This window comes from Ovis aries, chromosome 14 (assembly GCF_016772045.2).
Source record: "Ovis aries strain OAR_USU_Benz2616 breed Rambouillet chromosome 14, ARS-UI_Ramb_v3.0, whole genome shotgun sequence".
NCBI classification, from domain to species: Eukaryota; Metazoa; Chordata; class Mammalia; order Artiodactyla; family Bovidae; genus Ovis; species Ovis aries.
This window is the reverse complement of record NC_056067.1, coordinates 1028222-1046326: the sequence shown is the minus strand read 5'-3', so window position 1 is coordinate 1046326 and position 18105 is coordinate 1028222. Positions and strand designations below refer to the sequence as shown.

Sequence of the window (18105 nt, the reverse complement as noted above, 5' to 3'; positions counted from 1 at the left end):
AAAATAGAATGCACAGTGCTGTTCTGAGCCGTGCTTGCTTCACTGAATATATCATGCAGTTCTGTTGTATGATAGCAGTTTCCATTCTGCTGTCACAGACACTGCTGTATATGTGGCATTTTGCCAGTGCTTATTTTATATGCAGGATAAATTCCCAGAAACGAGGTTGCTAGGTGTCTGTATTTGTAGTTCCAAGAGCTACTGCCAGCTTGCTCTCCTTAAGCTGGTGCCAGTTTGCACCTCGACCAGCTTTGGATGAGAAGCTACTGTTTTCTCACGTCTTCGCCAGCTTGTTAAGCTGTCAGATCGCTGGAGTTTTACCAGTCTGACAGGTGAAAAGCAGTGACTCATTTGAGTCTTTATTAACCCAGAATATGTTTACAGGCCATTTCTATTTCTTTTTCTGTGACTGTTAATACTCTTTGCTTGTTTTAAAAATTGGATCATTGCCTTTTTGTTTCTAGGAACTGATTATCTATTAAGGAAGGATGGCCTTTTGCGTTTGATAAAAGTTGTGTCCAGTTTACTGTCTCTCTTTTATTGATGGTTTGTTGGTTCTGTTTATACATATTTTCATTTTTTGCAGTCAGATTTATCAGTCATCTCTTTTGTGGCTTCTCAGTGTTGAATCATAGGTACAAAGGTCTTCCCCGCTTCAAGATAGCATGTTCTTTATTTTCTTCTATGATTTTGCATTCAAATTTTGATCCATATGGAATTTATTTTGATGTATGCTGTGAGGTACAAATCAACTTTTGTTTTTCAGATGGCTATCTCTTTTCTGCTGAATGGAGAGCTATTTTAATCAGAAACTGTTTATCATGAGCTTATTTTCTCATGTGTTGTGTAAGTCTATTTCAGAACTTGCTACTCTTTTTCGTTGGCTTGTTTGGCTATTCATGTTCACTCACGTTCACACTATTTTGCTTGCCATGGTTTATAATATTTAAAAACATCTTTTAGTATCTTGAAGGGCTGCTCCCTTATTTTTAGATCTCTTTCAGGCTGTTCTTATTCATTTTTCTATTTGAACTTTAAAATCTGTCATATAATTACATAACCATGTGTTGGTGTTTTTACTGGACTTGCTTTAATAAAAACTGAAGTATAACTCACATGCAGAAAAGGGGACCGGTTGTAAGTATGCGCCTCGATGAAATATCACGTAGTAAAGCGAACCATGCTAGAGCGGAACCAGCGTGGAGAAGCCCTGCTCTGGCCTCCGAGCAGTTACTGCCTCACCCTCTTACAGCAGGTAGTTGTCATTCTCATTTCTTATGTCATGCATTTGGTTTTGATGGTTTTTTTTTTTTAATTTATATAAATGAATTCTTTTGTATTTGGCTTCTTTTGCTCAATTTGTGAGTTTTTAAAATCTGTTCTCCTGCTGATGGACATTTAAGTTGTTTCCCAGTTTTTGGCTATCATGAATAATGTTGCCTTGACTATTGTAACATACTGCTTTTGGTGCCTATGCATGTGTGTGTGTGTATGTATAGTTCTGTTGGGTATTTGCTTATGAGAACTTGTGCATGGGATATGCACGTGTTCAGCTTCAGAAAATACTGCCAAAAAGTTTTCCAAATAGATATGCAACCATTTACCCTCCTTCCAGTAGTGTCTGAGAATTCCAGTTATTTTGAGTTCCTGCAACACTTGATTTTGTTGGTCTTCTGGATTTTACTTACTCTGGTGGTAATTTAGTGTGGATTTAATTTTCTGAAGTAGCAATGAGGTTGTGTGTGTGCTCAGTTGCTCAGTCATGTTAAGCACTTTAAAATATGAGTTTGTTGGCCATTTAAATATTTTGTTTCATAAAATATATTAGGATTGTTTTAAATGTATACATTAACTTTAGAGAATGGACATATTGATGATGTTGAATGTTCTTATCCAGGTACATGGTGTAGCTTTCCATTTGTTTAAATCTCCTGTGCCCCTTAGTATTATTTACAGTTTTTTTATTATGTATCCTGCACGTTTTTTGATAGGTTTATTCCTAGATACATATTTTTTGTGGAGTCTTTTCTAACTGGCTGTTGTTTGTAGTAGTTTCTTAGTTGATTCTTGTAGCCATTTTAGGCTTATAATTATTTCATCTATAAATAGAAATAATTTTATCTCCTCCCATCCAGTTCTTTTTTAGTTTTTTATTGAGATATAATTGACATATAACATTGTAGTCATTTTAGGATACAAACGTAATGATCTGATATATGTATATCTATGAAGTGATTACCACAATAAGTTAGTTAACATCACCGCAAGTAGCTATAATTCTTTCTATAACAAGAACTTTTAAAGATTTATTCTTTTAGCAACTTTCAAATAAACAGCACAGTATTGTTAATTATAGTCACCATGCCGTGCACTGTATCCCTTCGTCCAGTCATTTTGTCTCTCGTTTCTTTCTATCTAGTTGCAGTGGCTAGGACCTCCTGCACAGTGATAGTGCACGCAGATGTATTATTTCTCTCTTTAGCTGGAATGTGTCTGTTGTTTTCTAGTTAAGTAGAATGCTGGCTTATAACTGAGATTTATATATTTTGTCATATTAAGGAATTATCCACTGAATCCTGCTTAAGGATTTTTAATCAGGATAATGTGTTTTTGTTAAATGCTTATTCAATATTTATGGACTTGCTGGGGTCTATCGTTATGTGAAGTTTCTGAGAGCTCCTTGGTGGGCTAGTAGTTAGGATTCTGGACTTTGACAGCCATGGCCCAGATTCAGCCCCTGGTCAGGATCGCCCTGGGCCACAGCAGTGAAAGTGTCAAGTCCTAGCCACCGGACTTCCAGGGAATTCCCTCCTTTTGGTCTTTTAATGTGCGTGCCACCCTACTGGAGAATCTTCTTTGAGTCAGCTACTGTGGACTCCTCTGGAGAGGATCTCTGGACATGTACAGAGTCAGGACGTATGGTACATGTGGGCTGAAGTGTCCTTTCCTAACGGCCTCCCTGGTGGCTCAGACAGTAAAGAACCCGCCTGCAAAGTAAGGAGCCCTTTGTTTGATTCTCTTTTAGGAAGCCCAGCTCCACATTCCTTCCTGGCATAGGGGACAATAGAAATGGGGTTTGGGGAACTCCCTCGTGGCCCAGCGGTTAGGTCTGCATGCTCTTACTGCCGTGTGCAGGGGTTTGATCCTGGTCGGGGAACGAGGGTTGTGCAAGCTGCACGATGCCACCAAAAGAAAAAAGTGGGGAAAAAAGCAACTGTGGTTTTTCATCAAGTTGGGAAAAAATGCCTGATTCTGATCTAAGTCTTTTTCTGTTCAGCTCTATAGTTGTTTGGTTAGCTTTCATCTCAAAATAAAACAAAACATTCCAAAACCCCCAAAACAAAATTAAACAACCTTAATCCTGTTCCACTCAGTTTTGTTTATATAGTGCTTTAGAGGATGTCCCAGTGGACCTTGGGACTCACTGCTCTAATGGTTCTCAAGAAGGGGAAAAAAGTTGAAGGAGCTCTGGATCTATAACAGACCTTTGGGTTCTCAGTCGCTGGGGGAATGCAGTGCCCAATCCAAAGAAGAGACATCTACTTGGCAGTGCGGCCCGGTGGCTAAGATTTCCAGGCCAGTTTGTCTGGGCCCAGATCCTTCCTCTGTGTACTACTGTGTGACCTCAGACAAGTTACATCACCCCTCTGGTCCTCAGTTTCCGCAAACAAAAAATAAAGATAATAGTGATTCTATCTCTAGCCTTGTTGTGTGGAATCAGTGAGCTCATGCCTGGCAAATTCTGCAGCCATAAATATGGGAGAGCCGGAATAGTTATATTATTCAGTGATCTACCTGACCTTTGCTGACCCCAGTCCTCGTGCAGATATCCACAGGTGAAAAGTTCTCAGGGTCAGGGTCTTCTAAGATGAAGCAAAATAATGAAATAAAAAGTCCCATTTTCTAAGTGTCTGGGCTACAGAAAGCAAAGGAATCAAAGATTCTTAAATGTTGGCATTCCAGATAATAAATCTGTGAGTTACTGAAAAGTTGGGTTAAGGTGCTTGGCCCCTAACCAGGCTTTTCTGCAGCCTTTAATTCTGAGGCTTGGCACTCCCTGAGAAGCGGGTTGGTTCATTTTTGAATGGGACATCTGCACGGTGGCTCTCCTGGGTAGTACTGCCTATAGTACCCGAATATTTGTGTTTGAGAGAGTGAAAGAGGCATTTTGCTGTGGGCAGAGGAAACAGATGCAAATAGTGGTTGATTGTGAAAGGGAGAGCCATTGGGAGGGAGGGACCCCTTGGGCAGTGCCTGGCTTCTCTCAGTGTGGATTCTGAGCAACAGGGTTTCGCTCTCCTTCAGGTATTCTGTCTAATATGGTGAAACAGAAGCCAGGTTGGAACCCTCATCACCAACTTCCTGTTTCCGATGAGTTATTTGCAATTTTTAAAGCTGTAGTAAAATTATTTAAAAGGCACAGACTTTAAACATTGTTAGATGGTCTGTTAGTTTCCTAGGGGCTACTGTAACAAAGTACCAGAAATTTGGTGGCTTTAAGAGAAAAGAAGTGTGTTCTTTCACGGGTCTGGAAGCTGGAAACCCAGAATCAAGGTGTCTGTGAGGCTGTGATTTCCTTGACCTTTCACTGCCTCTTCTTGGCTCCTGGTGGTTGCTTGCAGCCACCGTGCCTTGTGGACCTATTTTTCTGATCTCTGTCTCAGTCACCATGTTATATTCGTCTTGCGTGTCTCTGTTTTCTCTTCTTATAAGGACATCAGTCCTTGGACGAGGGCCTTCTGTAACCTCGTATGGACTCACTTTAATTTCACTAATTACAGCTGCAAAGACCCTATTTCCAAATAAGGTCACATTCTAAGATTCTGGTGGACATGAATTTTGGGGGGACACTATTCCTCCCAGTGCAGATGGCCTTTGACAATTGCGTATACCCAGGTGACCACCACCCCAGTCAAGAACCAGGATATTTCCATCACTGTGAATTTGCCCGTGCCCCTTTCTGTCCTTACTCTGTAACTGTAGACTATTCTTGCATTCAAATAAATGGAATTATGTAGCGAGTGCTCTTTGGTGTCTGTTGTCTTTTACTGGCAGTGTTTTTGAGAGCCATCCATGTTGTCGCATGGATCAGTCTTTTGTTCCTTTTTCTTGCCGAGGAGTCTTCCACTGTGTGATTATACCAGATTTGTATATCCGTTCCTCTGTTGATGAACATGTGAATTGTTTTCAACTTTTGAGACTGCATATAATTCATGATACGAATATAGTAGCCATGCATATTCTTTTTGTTGTTGTTTTTTGAGCACATGGCTCTTGATTTTTCTAGGTTGATACTAGGAGTAGAATTACTGCTTCATACAGCAGGTATATAGCTCATTTTATTAGAATTGCCAAACAGTCTTCCAGAATGATTGTAGGCCCACAAGGGTAGTGTGTCAGAGCTCCAGCTGCTCCGTAGTCTCATGATCTTGGTTACTTTCTTGGCAGTATTTTCTTTGGTGCATAGAGAGAGTAGACCTCTGCACAAGTTTCTATCCATGAGCTGTAGAGGGCCCTCCAGCTAATGATCTGCTTCACTCCTTTTGTTTTCCTTTTCGTCATGTTGTTCCAAGGAAGCTTTTGGGCACAAAGGTCTGCTGGAGACCCTTTGTCAACAGTCACTTTTTTCTGAGAATAGCAGAAATATGAGCCCTCCACACTCTGTTCTTTCACTCTTGAGTCTCTTTGCTCACTGGAGGTCAGAGTTTGAAGGTCAGAGGTTGGAGTCCTTCAGAAGGACATCAGCAGCTTTCAGGAGCTGTTCAGAATGCTCAGGGGTCCCATGTGACTAGTTCCACACTGGATTTCTTTCTTTCTTTCTTTCACAATCAAGTATTTTCCTCACAGATCTCTATTGATGGTGCTAAAGCAATAACAATAAAGGGAATAATTCAAGAATAAAAGAAAAAGCTTCAGTTTTCCAAGACATGTCTTTGCTGCCTTTTATAATAGTGAATAATAATTATTATAGTAAATACTGAGCTCCTGCATACCATCCCATGTTCTAAGTGTTCTATATATGGAAACTTGGTAAATACTCCCATAACCCTTTGAGGTCAGAGTTTTGTCTCAAGGCCAATTCTACAGATGAGGAGTCTGAGGGAAGACAAGAACGCTCACATTGCCCAAGGTAAGGTGAAGCCAGAATTTGAACACCAGGTTCTAGCTTCAGAGTCAGCATCTTACCTGCATATTTTTTTCCTTAGGGCCATGCACATTTTGGAAGCCTAGACACATTTATTTAAAAGGGAAACATTATATCACTACACAAATTGGAGATCCATATCACTTGCCATAGTAGACGATAACTATAAAAACAATACTCTAACAGCATTACTCTAACTTATTCCTGTTATTCCTCACCCACACCACCATTTTTTCTTAATGGTTTGTGCTTTTGAGTCAAATATAAGAAAATTTTGCCCAATTCAAAGTCACAAATATGTTCTCCTAGAATTTAGTTTTAGGTTTTACAATTACATCTATGATCCATTTCAAGTTATTGTATGCATAGTGTGAGGTAAGGGCTCTGCTTAATTTTTTTTTTTAGGATTATGCTTAAAAAAAAAAAAAAGGATTTCTGGGACTTCCTTGGTGGTCCAGTGACTAAGGCTCTGTGTTCCCAATGCTGGGGCCCTGAGTTCGATCCCATATGCCAGAACCAAGAGTTTGTATGCTGCAATGAAGACCTGATAGCCAAATAAGTAAATATATATATATATATTTAAAATAAGAATTTCTGGTAGTTTCTACAGCATTGGTTGGAAAAACTCCCTTTTCCTGTCTTCTCCGAGTCTGGCTTTTCTCAGGGAATGGGAAGACTAGTTCTCGCAGTTGCTACAAGGAGAGAAAGGTATAATCATTTTGCTGTACAGGATGTAAACTCGCTGGCGCATGGTCAGGACTCGATAAGCAGCAGTTAGTTCTCAGATTATGCTAAGGGCTTTCCTGTTGTTTGGCATTCAGATGGTTTCCAGTTTTCTTTCTTAAAGTGTAAACAGCAATGCAGTGGATATTCCAAGTGTACTGCTTTTTTTTTCTTCTTTAAAATTACTTTAGAGTATATTTACAAATCTTAATCCATTCTACAGTTAATGTCAGAAGCATATACCCTACCAGAAGCTAGAAGCCATGCATTGCTTTTGAATTAGCTCTGCTTCTAACTAGCGGGAGCTCCTTGGGAGGGTTAAGAACTGAAATCATCGCCTTCTCTGGCACCTCACCGCACCCCCCCACCAGTTGGTGTTTTTTCATCTTCCCTTTAGCTGAACACACTCTTCAATGATACTGTGTTCTACTCATTTATTAACCTGCTTGCCTTCCCCACTGGCCTGCATCCGTCTTACTGGAATCACAATTTGCCAGTCCCCAGCACAGTGCCAGCAAGTGCTAGGCTCTTGGTGAATGCTGACTGTAAGAGCGGCCTGCAGGGCAGTGTGACCCAGCGGCTGGGTCTGCCGACTGCTCTCCGTTTTCTGATAGCAGTGTTCTTTTAGCACTGGTGCTTTGGTTCCGAGGCTTTGCGTCATTTAGATAGCTTTCTCTAAGTGTGGGTTGTGTGCCATTAGTTAATGTTGGATGGTGTAACAGGGTACTTGTATCCTGCATTAAAATACATTGAATTTCAGAGTGAGGATATTTCTTTTCAGTTCTTTTTCAACTCTTTTTCTATAGGACAGGATTTCTCAGTCTCAGAACTATTGACGTATGGGGGCTGAAAAATTGTTGTAGGGTGGCTGCCTTGTGCACGATAGAATGCTTACAGCAGCCTGGCCTCCACCCATTACTAGGTGCCAGTAGTGCCCCCACTCCCACTTGCGACAACCAGAGTTATCTCTGCTGCTGCTGCCGAGTTGCTTCAGTCGTGTCCGACTCTGCGACCCCATGGACTGCAGAGCCCACCAGGCTCTCCCATCCCTGGGATTCTCCAGGCAAGAACACTGGAGTGGGTTGCCATTTCCTTCTCCACTGCATGAAAGTGAAAAGTGAAAGTGAAGTCGCTCAGTCGTGCCCGACTCTTAGCGACCCCATGGACTGCAGCCTACCAGGCTCCTCTGTCCATGAATTTTCCAGGCAAGAGTACTGGAGTGGGGTGCCATTGCCTTCTCCGAGAGTTATCTCTAGACATTGCTAAATGTCACCTCCAGGTTGAGAACGACTGCTTTGGGAAAAAGACTCATTCTGGTGCTATTGTATTTCAAACACCTCTACAACCCTTGCTAGGGAACTCCCTGGAGGTCTATGGACCAGTGGATTTAGGACTCTGCTTTCACTGCTTAGAGCCCAGGTTCAATAGCTGGGGTTGGGAAACTGAGATCTCAAAAGCCTCATGGCCAAAAACAAACAAACAGAAATCCTTGCTAAAACTCCCTTTCCAAAAAAAGAGAGCACTTCCCTGGCTCAGCAGGCAATGCTTTCTCACTTGAACTTATGTTATTTTACTTTCCTTGATGTTAGCTTCTCATTTTGGCAAGTGAGAACTGTTTTTCTCTCAATGTTAAGTGTTGTGGAGTTTTCTTTACAAATCAATTTAAGTAAAAAGTTGAATGAATATAGAGAAACGTATCTCAAATATGTAGATATGACCCAAATAGTGCTGTGCTAGATACCTGCTTCTAAGGAAACGCTGAGTCATGCACCTTCCTGTTTCAGGACTTCTGTAGGCAGGCAAGTTTCCATGTTTTGCTTCACCTAAGACAATACTCCAGCTTGGGAGATGCCCTAGGGATCTGGTGTAGTGCCAAGCTTCCCAGATGTGCTGACCCGGATCATATACGTGCAGCACCTATCAGAAGTGTACCGCCTGCTCCAAGCATTTGGTCTGTGGACCCAGGAGGAGTCTCAGTTGATAAAATCACTCAGGTGCTTTGGATCACAAGAGTAAAGGCCGTGCATGTCTGGTTGCCAGCCAATCTTTTTCTGAGAAGCCGGTATTTGAAAACAAATCACACAAGGCTGGAGACTTTCTGATTTAATAGAGGTCAGATGTGGGAAGAAAGCACAATATGTCATATTGTGACATATCCTATTCATATCAGACATCTTGGCAGAGCTGCTCTCTGCTACTGACTCTGTTTGCCTCATGGGAAAAGGCTTGATCAGATGGAAATGTGAGTGAGAATATCACACTTAGCAACCCTCGATAAATTAGAGTCTAGACATTACGCATCGGTAGCTACCAACATCGGAGAAGAGTGGACCTGGCACCACCTGTAGTTGTGACAAAGGATTTAAACTTTGTCTGATCCAGTCTGCAACGTGCAAAAAAGCACAGGACAGAGGGACATGTTGAATTGCACCACGAACGCACAGCCAGCAAAGCTAGACTGGGGGCACTCTTGGACATGGATCCTGGGTTCTTTTTTTTTTTTTTTTTTAATTTTTTAAAAATTCATTTGCCTGGGCCGAGTCTTCATTGTTGCATGTGGGATCGAATTCCCTGACTAGGAATTGAACCCAGGTCCCCTGCAGTAGCAGCTTGGTGTCTTACCCAGTGGACCACCAGGGAAGTTTCTATCCTGGCTTCTTCAGAGGGAAGAATGGAATGGGGGAGAAATCCTGTGGGTTAAAAGAGGATTAAAAGATATATGAATTTTAAAAATGGGCAAAGCTAAAACCTTTACTGTCTAGGGAAGCACACTTGGTTGATAAAACCAGAAGGAAGCCCGACAAGTGTTTCTGTCATAGTCAGGGTGGTGGTTACTGTTTGGTAGTTGAGATGGGACTCATGGAGGGCCTTCTGCAGTGGCCTACTAGGTGCTATTCCTTGATTTCATGGTAGATATAAGATTTGATTATCTTACAATAATTCATTAAACTATACATTTTTTCTGTTACTTTTATATTTTATTTTAAAATAGTTTTTAAAAAGCAAGATGTGAGAGGGGACATATGAATACCTGTGGCTGCTTCATGTTGAGGTATGACAGAAACCAACACAATATTGAAAGGCAATTATCCTTCAGTTAAAAATAAATAAATTTTAAAGAATGCAGGGTGCAAAGGAATATGGGTAAAATGCCACCTTTGTAGGCAAAGAGAGGAAATATGAAAAATATGCTTGTTTTTTTTAAAATGTAACCAATGTAAGGAAAAACCAAAAACTAATGAAATTGTTTAATCAGGGAGGGGAAAATAAGGGGGGAGAAAGATAGAACTTGCTGAATATGACTTTTATAATTTAGTTTTTACTTTGAAATGATGGCACCACCGACTTGATGGACATGAGTTTGAGTAAGCTCCAGGAGTTGGTGATAGACAGCGAAGCCTGGCCTGCTGCAGTCCATGGGGTTACAAAGAATTGGACACGACCGAGTGACTGAACTGACTGACTGAACCTGACTTTAATGGATTGAAAAACAAAAATTTTAAAATTAATGAACTCAAGGTGATAACTGAAAAATCATCATTAATTACCTTTGGAAGATGTTAGGCAACAACTCATTCTGAAAGCTGGTAAGTAAAGACAAAGAATCATGCTTTTAAAAAAGTGTTATAAATATTTATTTGTCAAAATATTTTTTTTTTAAAGTGGAGTAGGACAAGGCTGAATTTCAGCTAATGTTATGCCACCATCACAGGTCACATACAAAGAACAACAGCAACAACCAAAACCCCAATTGTCCTAGCAGTTTCAGAGGATTAGCTTCAATGTTAGGGTCCAGAGCTAACGTAGAAGAGTAAAAGGTAGCTTGCCTCTACATGCCATTTTAAAGGGAAAGGAGACGTTGCAAGTAGACAGGGAGAAAGGTTCAGCAGCTAAGGAAAGCAAGATAAGAGGGATTCTGTGGTATGGGAGAAGGGGATGCCAGCAAAATCCTTACCCAGGGCTGCTCAAAGGCTGAGAATGTAAGGGTCAGAGTGAAAGGCTACAGAGACTGGTATCAGGAGGAAAGAAAAAAGCCAACATAGAAGAATTAAAAAGAAAACAAAGAGACGTCCCTGGTGGTCCAGTGGTTAAGAATCCGCCTGCCAATGCAGGGGACCCAGGTTCTTTCTGGTCTGGGAAGATTCCACGTGCCACCGCAGAGCAGCTGAGCCCCTGACCCACAGCTCCTGAGCCTGTGCCCTGGAGCCCACAAGCCACTGCTGTTGAAGTCTGCACTCCAGAGCCCGTGCTCCACAACAAGAGAAGCCGCCGCAGTGAGAGGCCCGCACACCACGAGGAGGAGCCCCTGCTCGCCACAACTAGAGAAAACCCACACGGCAGCGAAGACCCAGGGCAGCCGAAATAAAGAACAACAAAAAAAGCGTTTTTAAAAAAGAAAACATGGTTGGTCACAAACTCCTCTGTTTACTGAGACATGAAGCAGTGGAAACATGTCAGCAAGGGGAACCACGTGGAGCGAGTTCTCCTATGTGACCACAGCGTGAGGGTCTGCAGTCTGCAGTAATCCTACCTCCAGTCTTTCAAAGGCTGAGTACCCAGCTCAGTCTGCATACTGCTCCGGTTCGTACTGGGCCACGCCACAGAGAACTGCCTGCTGAAGCCTGAGACAGCTCACTCTCTAGCCCGTAACCGCAGCCCTGTCCACCTGTGGGGCGCACAGCCCTGCTGCAGGAGGCAGGGGGCTCCTGTCCCCTCCACCACGGGGGAAGTGGTGGCAGTGGCGGCAGCAGTGCCTGAGTTTGGCAACAGGTGTCTGTCCGTCGGGATCAACGGAAGTGGAGCTGAGGTGGCGGGTCACAGCTGTGTTCTGGACTTGAGGCAGATGGGACCTGGTCTGCCCTGCGTAGTCGCGTGCAGACGCTGCTGCCACCACTACTGCCTCGTGAAAGTGAACTCAGGAGCGCTTACAGTAGTCAAGTGCTCTGTAGGATAGCATCATTGTAAGAAATGGATTCCCCGTAGCCCATGGCTTAAGGTGTGTGCACTGCTCCATACTGTTCAGTATAATTGCTTGGTAAGTCCGCCACACGGCCCGTATGATCTATTGGGCACTCTTTTGACCAGTGCCCCTCTTTCTCACACTGACAGCGGCCACTCCAGTCTCCCATCCCAGGGTCAGTCCAGAGCAGCTGGCAGACAACTGCGCATACATTCTTTTGCCTGGAAACTATCAAGGCCCCTGTCAGCCTCCACGGCACCCTCTGCCCACTCCATGTGTACAAAGGCATAATCTTTCACAGTGTCATCGTGTTTGATGACTGGACCATACTCCTCAAACTTGGTTGAAGCTTCGCTCTTATCCTTGCTGGCTCTCACCTTGATGCTCACCCGCATGCAGCCAGCAGTGGCGCTGGTGCTGTGTGGCGCCCTCAGCCTCTGCCTTGTCCTCGCATGCACAAAGCCACAGGTCTTAACGCTGTCATATTCCAGCACCTTCCAACACTGCTCGACGAGTGAGCGGGCCTCCTGCCCTGTGGCCTCCCAGGGCAGGTTTCCAGTGAACAGTTTCATCAGCCTGACAAGAGCCTCCTGGTGGCAGTAGCGGTGGCTCCCACATCAGAGAGAAGTCTGCATAGTGAGGATCGCCACTCATGCCTTGGTGCCACCGGGTCAAGAGTCAAGACCAAATCTTAAGAAAATAGGTGAGGAAGGAATGTTCTACTTTATAAAAGAATCACAGTAATATATGTAGAAGAGAAGATAGAAAGTGACCACCTAAGAAAACAGTGGATCAAGGCTGTCATCCAGAGTACGTGATGAAAGGTAAAATGTTGGTGGAAAACTTTATAATGGATGAATCATGGAGAAAGAACATAACATTCGCTCTTTAAAGTGGGACCAACATAACTTCTGTGTCTCCTGATATAATGCAACACCTCCTATGAAAATTATGCCTGAGCCCAGAGAAGCGTCCTGATCTAAATATTATAATTACAGAGATAAATATGTTAAATGACATTACAGGGGTGCAATTATCCAAATCCAGAATGTGGGAAGCCTACAGAGTAAGTGACTCAGTTTCTTCAATAAAAACAGAAAGGGAAAAATAAATTATTATAGATTAAAATGTCTTAAAAGTGTTCACAATGTACCATAAAGCTACAGAAATCAAGACAGAGTGGTTTTTGGCATAAAGATGTAAATATAGGGAATTCTCTGGCTCTCCAAGGGTTAGGACTTGATTCTTTCACTGCCGGAGTCAGGTTCAGTCCTAGGTCAGAGAACTAAGATACCGCAAGCTGTGTGACATGACCAAAAAAAAAAAAAAAATAGGATAATGGATCAATGGAATAGAATTGAGAGCCCAGAAATAAATCCATATCTACCCATGTATTTATGGTCAACTGAAATATAGTAAGGGTGCTAAGACTGTTCAGTGGGGAAAGAATCATCTTTTAAAAACCAGTGCCGGGACTTCTGGATAGCAATATGCAAAAGAGTGAAGTTGGGCTCTTGCCTAACACCATGTACAAAAATCAGCTCCAGATGGATCAAAGACCTAAATGTAAGAGCTAAAACTGTAAAAGTCTTAGAATAAAGCATGTATATCTTTGTGCCCTTGGATTAGATAGACACTTGTTTCTTAGATATGACACCAAAGTTACAAGCAACCAGAAAAAAAAAAAAAGGGTAAATTGGGCTTCCTCAAATTTGAAAAGTTTTGTGCCTCAGGGAACATTATCAGGAAAGTGATATTAACACGTGTTTGTGAGGATACAGAGAAATCAAAACCCTCATACATTGCTGGTGGGAATAAAATGGTATAGCTGTTTTGGAAAGCTGACTGACATTTCCTCAAAAAGTTAACCATGAGTAGCCATATGACCCAACAACTACATTCCTACAAATATACCCAGGAGAACTGAAAACATACACCAAGACAAAAACCTGTACACAAGTATTCATGGCAATATAACTCATAGAAGTAAAAAAAAAAAATGAAAACGACCAAAATGTCCATCAGCTGATGAATGGATAAAGAAGATGTGGTTTATCAATACATTTTGGAATATTATACGACAACAAAAAGGCCTGGTGGTGAGACGGTGACCACTACTGAGTGGGATGTGGGAAGAGCAGTGAATGAGCCAGAACTGCTCAACCACGAAGAAACTAAGAGGGAAGCGGAGTCTTTCAAGGAGCGAGGAGGTGCACACTATGTCAAGAAAGATTACAGTGATGCTTATAGCTACTATGCACAGATACGTTTCCTTAAAAATGCCAGCTGTTATGCGGGTCAGGCAGCCATCTAGACGATGATCGCAGGGTTCCGGAAAGCTCTGGGAGATGCACAGCAGAGAGTGAGGGTGTATGACAGTTCCGCCCAGGGACTTCTGCGAGAGGGCAAATACCACCTCTCTCTAGGGAATGCCTCGGTGGCACCTTGTGGTTTCTGGAGAGCACTAGAACTTGACTACGAACATGCTCATGCTATTGTTCCTGCTTGAACAATAGAAGTTCAAGAATGCTAACGCAGTTACAGAATGCGAGGAAACAGCAGGAACAGGTTTTGAGAATCGGGATTTTTGGAAGTTTGTTTCCTGTATGGACTGTTCCCTAGAATTTTCCCCTGCCTGCCACTGCTTCAGAATCATCAAAGAATGTTTAGCAGTCTGAGTGGTTATCCAGAAGCCCAGTATGTGACCAGTAACATTTTGCAAACGGATCCCACCTTTGCCGCTGCTCTGTGTGTATGAGGTCTTTGCCTTTATTGTGAAGGTTGCATCGAGGAGGTGAGTTGGTTCTTTGTACAGCCTCTTGGGATGGCTCCTGACCATGAGGAGACCTGCACTGTCTGTGGAAATGCCAAAGAGCACACACACAGAAGGATGGGAATACAACATTTAAAGAAGAAACTACAAACTAGCATATGAACTGTGCAGAGAAACTCTGGGGATAGACCCAAAAAAAGAAAAACAGCATACAAATGTTCAAAGCATAAAAAGTCCAAAAACATACAAATAGTTCATAAAGCTCAAAAAACAAAACCAAAAAACCCAATCAAAAAACGGGCAAAAGACCTAAATAGACTTTTCTCCAAATAGGACGTACAGATGGACAATAGACATAAGTAAAGATGCTTAACGTCACTAATTATTAGAGAAATGTAGACCAAAACTGCAATGAGGTATCCCTTGACACCAGTCAGAATAGTTATCATTAAAAAGTCTATGAATAACAGATGTTGAAAAGAGTGTAGAAAAAAGGGAACCCTTCTACACAGTTGGTGAGAATATAAATTGGTGTACCCGCTAGAAACACAGTGTAGAGAGTCCTCAAAAAGTGAAAATGGGGACTTCGTTGGTGGTGCGCTGGTTAAGAATTCACCTGTCAATTCAGGGGACACAGGTTTGATCCCTGGCCTGGGAAGATCCCCGCGCACCACAACTATGAGCTGGAGTCTGTGAGCTACAACTACTGAGCCCATGAGCCTAGAACCCATGTTCCGCAACAGGAGAAGCCTCCGTGCACTGCAGCTGGAGAGGAGCGCGCACTTGCCACACCGAGAGACAGCCTGCTTGCAGCAATGAAGACCCGGCACAGCCGTAAATAAATAGAATTTTTAAGAAGGAAATAAAAACTAAAAATAGAACTATCATATGGTCCAGCAATCCCACTCCTGGGCACATACCCAGAGAAAACTCTAATTCAAAAAGATACATGCACCCCAGTGTTCATAGCAGCACTGTTTACAATAGCCAAAGCATGAAAGCAACCTAAATGTCCACTGACAGATGAATGGATAAAGAAGATGTCTATTTATATCACATATAGACTAAAGACTGCAGGTAGGGGAGGAAGACAGAGAGTGAACAGGGAGAGTGCTTGTGAATTTTTGTTTTATATATATATATGTATACAATGGAATTATATATAAAATGATCTATAATGGAATACTACTCAGCCATAAAAAAGAAATAATGCTATCTTCAGCAACTGGATGGACCTAAAGATCATCATACTAAGTGAAGTAAATCAGAAAGACGAATACCATATGATATCACATGCATGTGGAATCTAAAATGTGATATGAATGAACTTATTTACGAAACAGAAGCAGACTCACAAACCTAGAAAGCAAACATGGTTATCTAAAGAGAGGGGGTATAAATTCGGAGTTTGGGAGTTCAAGGCATTCTTTGGTGGTCCTGGGAGCCTTGAAACTTCTGGTCCAGGGATTTTTTTTTTTTTTTCAGTTTGACTAATGAAACTGTTTGGGACCCAGAAAATGCAGGCTTTCCCAGTTTTACCTTGAATGTGGACACAGGTCGCCTCCTTCCTTCATCACGTCTCCATGTACTTAGCATAGTTTTGTTTTCTTAGTTGGATACCCTGTGCCTGTTTGAGAAGGGTGACAGAAAGGGGCCCAGACTAAACACTGCAGGCAGGGGAGGGAAAAACGAAGTCGCTCACTTTCAAAGAGTCGGGTCCGACTCTGCGACCCCATGGACTGTAGCCTACCGGGCTCCTCTGCCCATGGGATTTCCCAGGCAAGAGTACTGGAGTGGGTTGCCATTTCCTTCTCCAAGGGATATTCCTGACCCAGGGATCAAACCCAGGTCTCCCGCATTGTAGGCAGATGCTTTACTGTCTGAGGAGGGAGGCAGAGAGTAAATAGGGAGACTGCATGTGAATTTTTGTTTTACTGTTTAAATTTATTAAAAATTTAAGAGAATAAAATGTTTTACCCTTATTTTTAAAAAAGGATTTGAAGTACTGTCTTAGCCTGCTCAGGCTGCCATAAGAAAATACCATAGACTGGGTGGCTTAAATAACAGAAATTTATTTTCTCACAGTTCTGGAGGTTGAAGATTAGGGTACCAGCCTGGTTGGTTTCTGGTGAGGACTCTCCCCTTGGGTTGCAGACAGCCACCTTCTGGATGTACGCTCACGTGACTGCCTCTTTATGGGATCATGGGGAGAGACAGAGCAAGCCTCTGGTGTCTTTTCAGGGCACTAATCCTATTGTGTGTGACTTCCCTGGTGGCTCAGACGGTAAAGTGTCTGCCTGCAATGCGGGAGACCCGGGTTCGATTCCTGGGTCGGGAAGATCCCCTGGAGAAGGAAATGGCAACCCACTCCAGTATTCTTGACTGGAGAATCCCATGGACGGAGGAGCCTGACAGGCTACACCCCATGGGGTTGCAAAGAGTCAGACACCACTGAGTGACTTCACTTCACTTCAATCCTATCATGAGGGCCCCACCTTCATGATCTCATCCAACCCTGATTACTTCACTAAGATGCATTTCCAAATACCATCACAATGGGGGTTAGAGCATCAACATAGGAATTTGTGAGGGAGGGGGACACAAACATTTGGTTTACAAGATGAATAAACCGTGAAAATACGCTAAGTGAAAGAAGCCAATCACAAAGGATAACATAAGATTTTATTTGTATGAAATGTCCAGAATATGCAAATCCACCAACTCCAGGAGCTTACTCAAATTCGTGTCCATTGAGTCCGTGATGCCACCCAACCATCTCATCCCGTCGTCCCTTTCTCCTCCTGCCTTCAGTCTTTCCCAACATCAGGGTCTTTCCCACTGAATCAGTTCTTCACAACAGATGGCCAGAGTATTGGAGCTTCAGCTTCACCATCAGTCCTTCCAATGAATATTCAGGACTGATTTCCTTTAGGAGTGACTGGTTGGACTCCTTGCAGACTGCAAGGAGATATATCTTAATATTTAAAAAAACAAAGGAAGAAGACATAGAGACACATCAGTCAGTGGACCAAAATACTGGGCTCTTGATTCAAACAAAGCAACTTTTTAAAAAATTTATTCTAATTGGAAGCTAATTACTTTACAATATTGTGGTGAGTTTTGCTATGCATTCACATGAACAAAGCGACTTTTTAAAGTTTTAAGTTTTTAACTGTAGGATAATTGCTTTACAATATTGTGTTAGTTTCTGCCATATACCAACATGAATCAGGCATGCTGCTGCTCAGGTATACCTATATCCCACCCCTCTAGGTGGTCACAGAGCACTGATTTGAGCTCCCTGTGTCTCACAGCAAATTCTCGCTGGCTTTCTACTCTACGTATGGTCATATATATGTTTCAGTGTCATAAAGCAACTTTTGAAAAGACATTTTTAAATAATAAGGAAAATTGAATATGGACTCTTTTTTAAAACCGATCTTCTTATTGGGGTAACATTGGTATATACGTTTCATGGGTGCACCATTGTGTTTCTGCTTCTAT

General features: G+C 42.4%; 1 protein-coding gene and 2 pseudogenes across 7 annotated transcripts in view; 2 read left to right on the top strand and 1 right to left on the bottom strand.

Moving 5' to 3' along the window:
• IL34 (interleukin 34) overlaps nucleotides 1-18105 on the top strand; it is a 60122-nt gene that overhangs the window by 22369 nt on the left and 19648 nt on the right. The gene's annotated exons all lie outside the window — the stretch shown is intronic.
• On the top strand, nucleotides 232-17983 carry LOC132657713 (dnaJ homolog subfamily C member 7-like; annotated as a pseudogene).
• On the bottom strand, nucleotides 11410-12400 carry LOC105610941 (RNA-binding protein 4B-like; annotated as a pseudogene).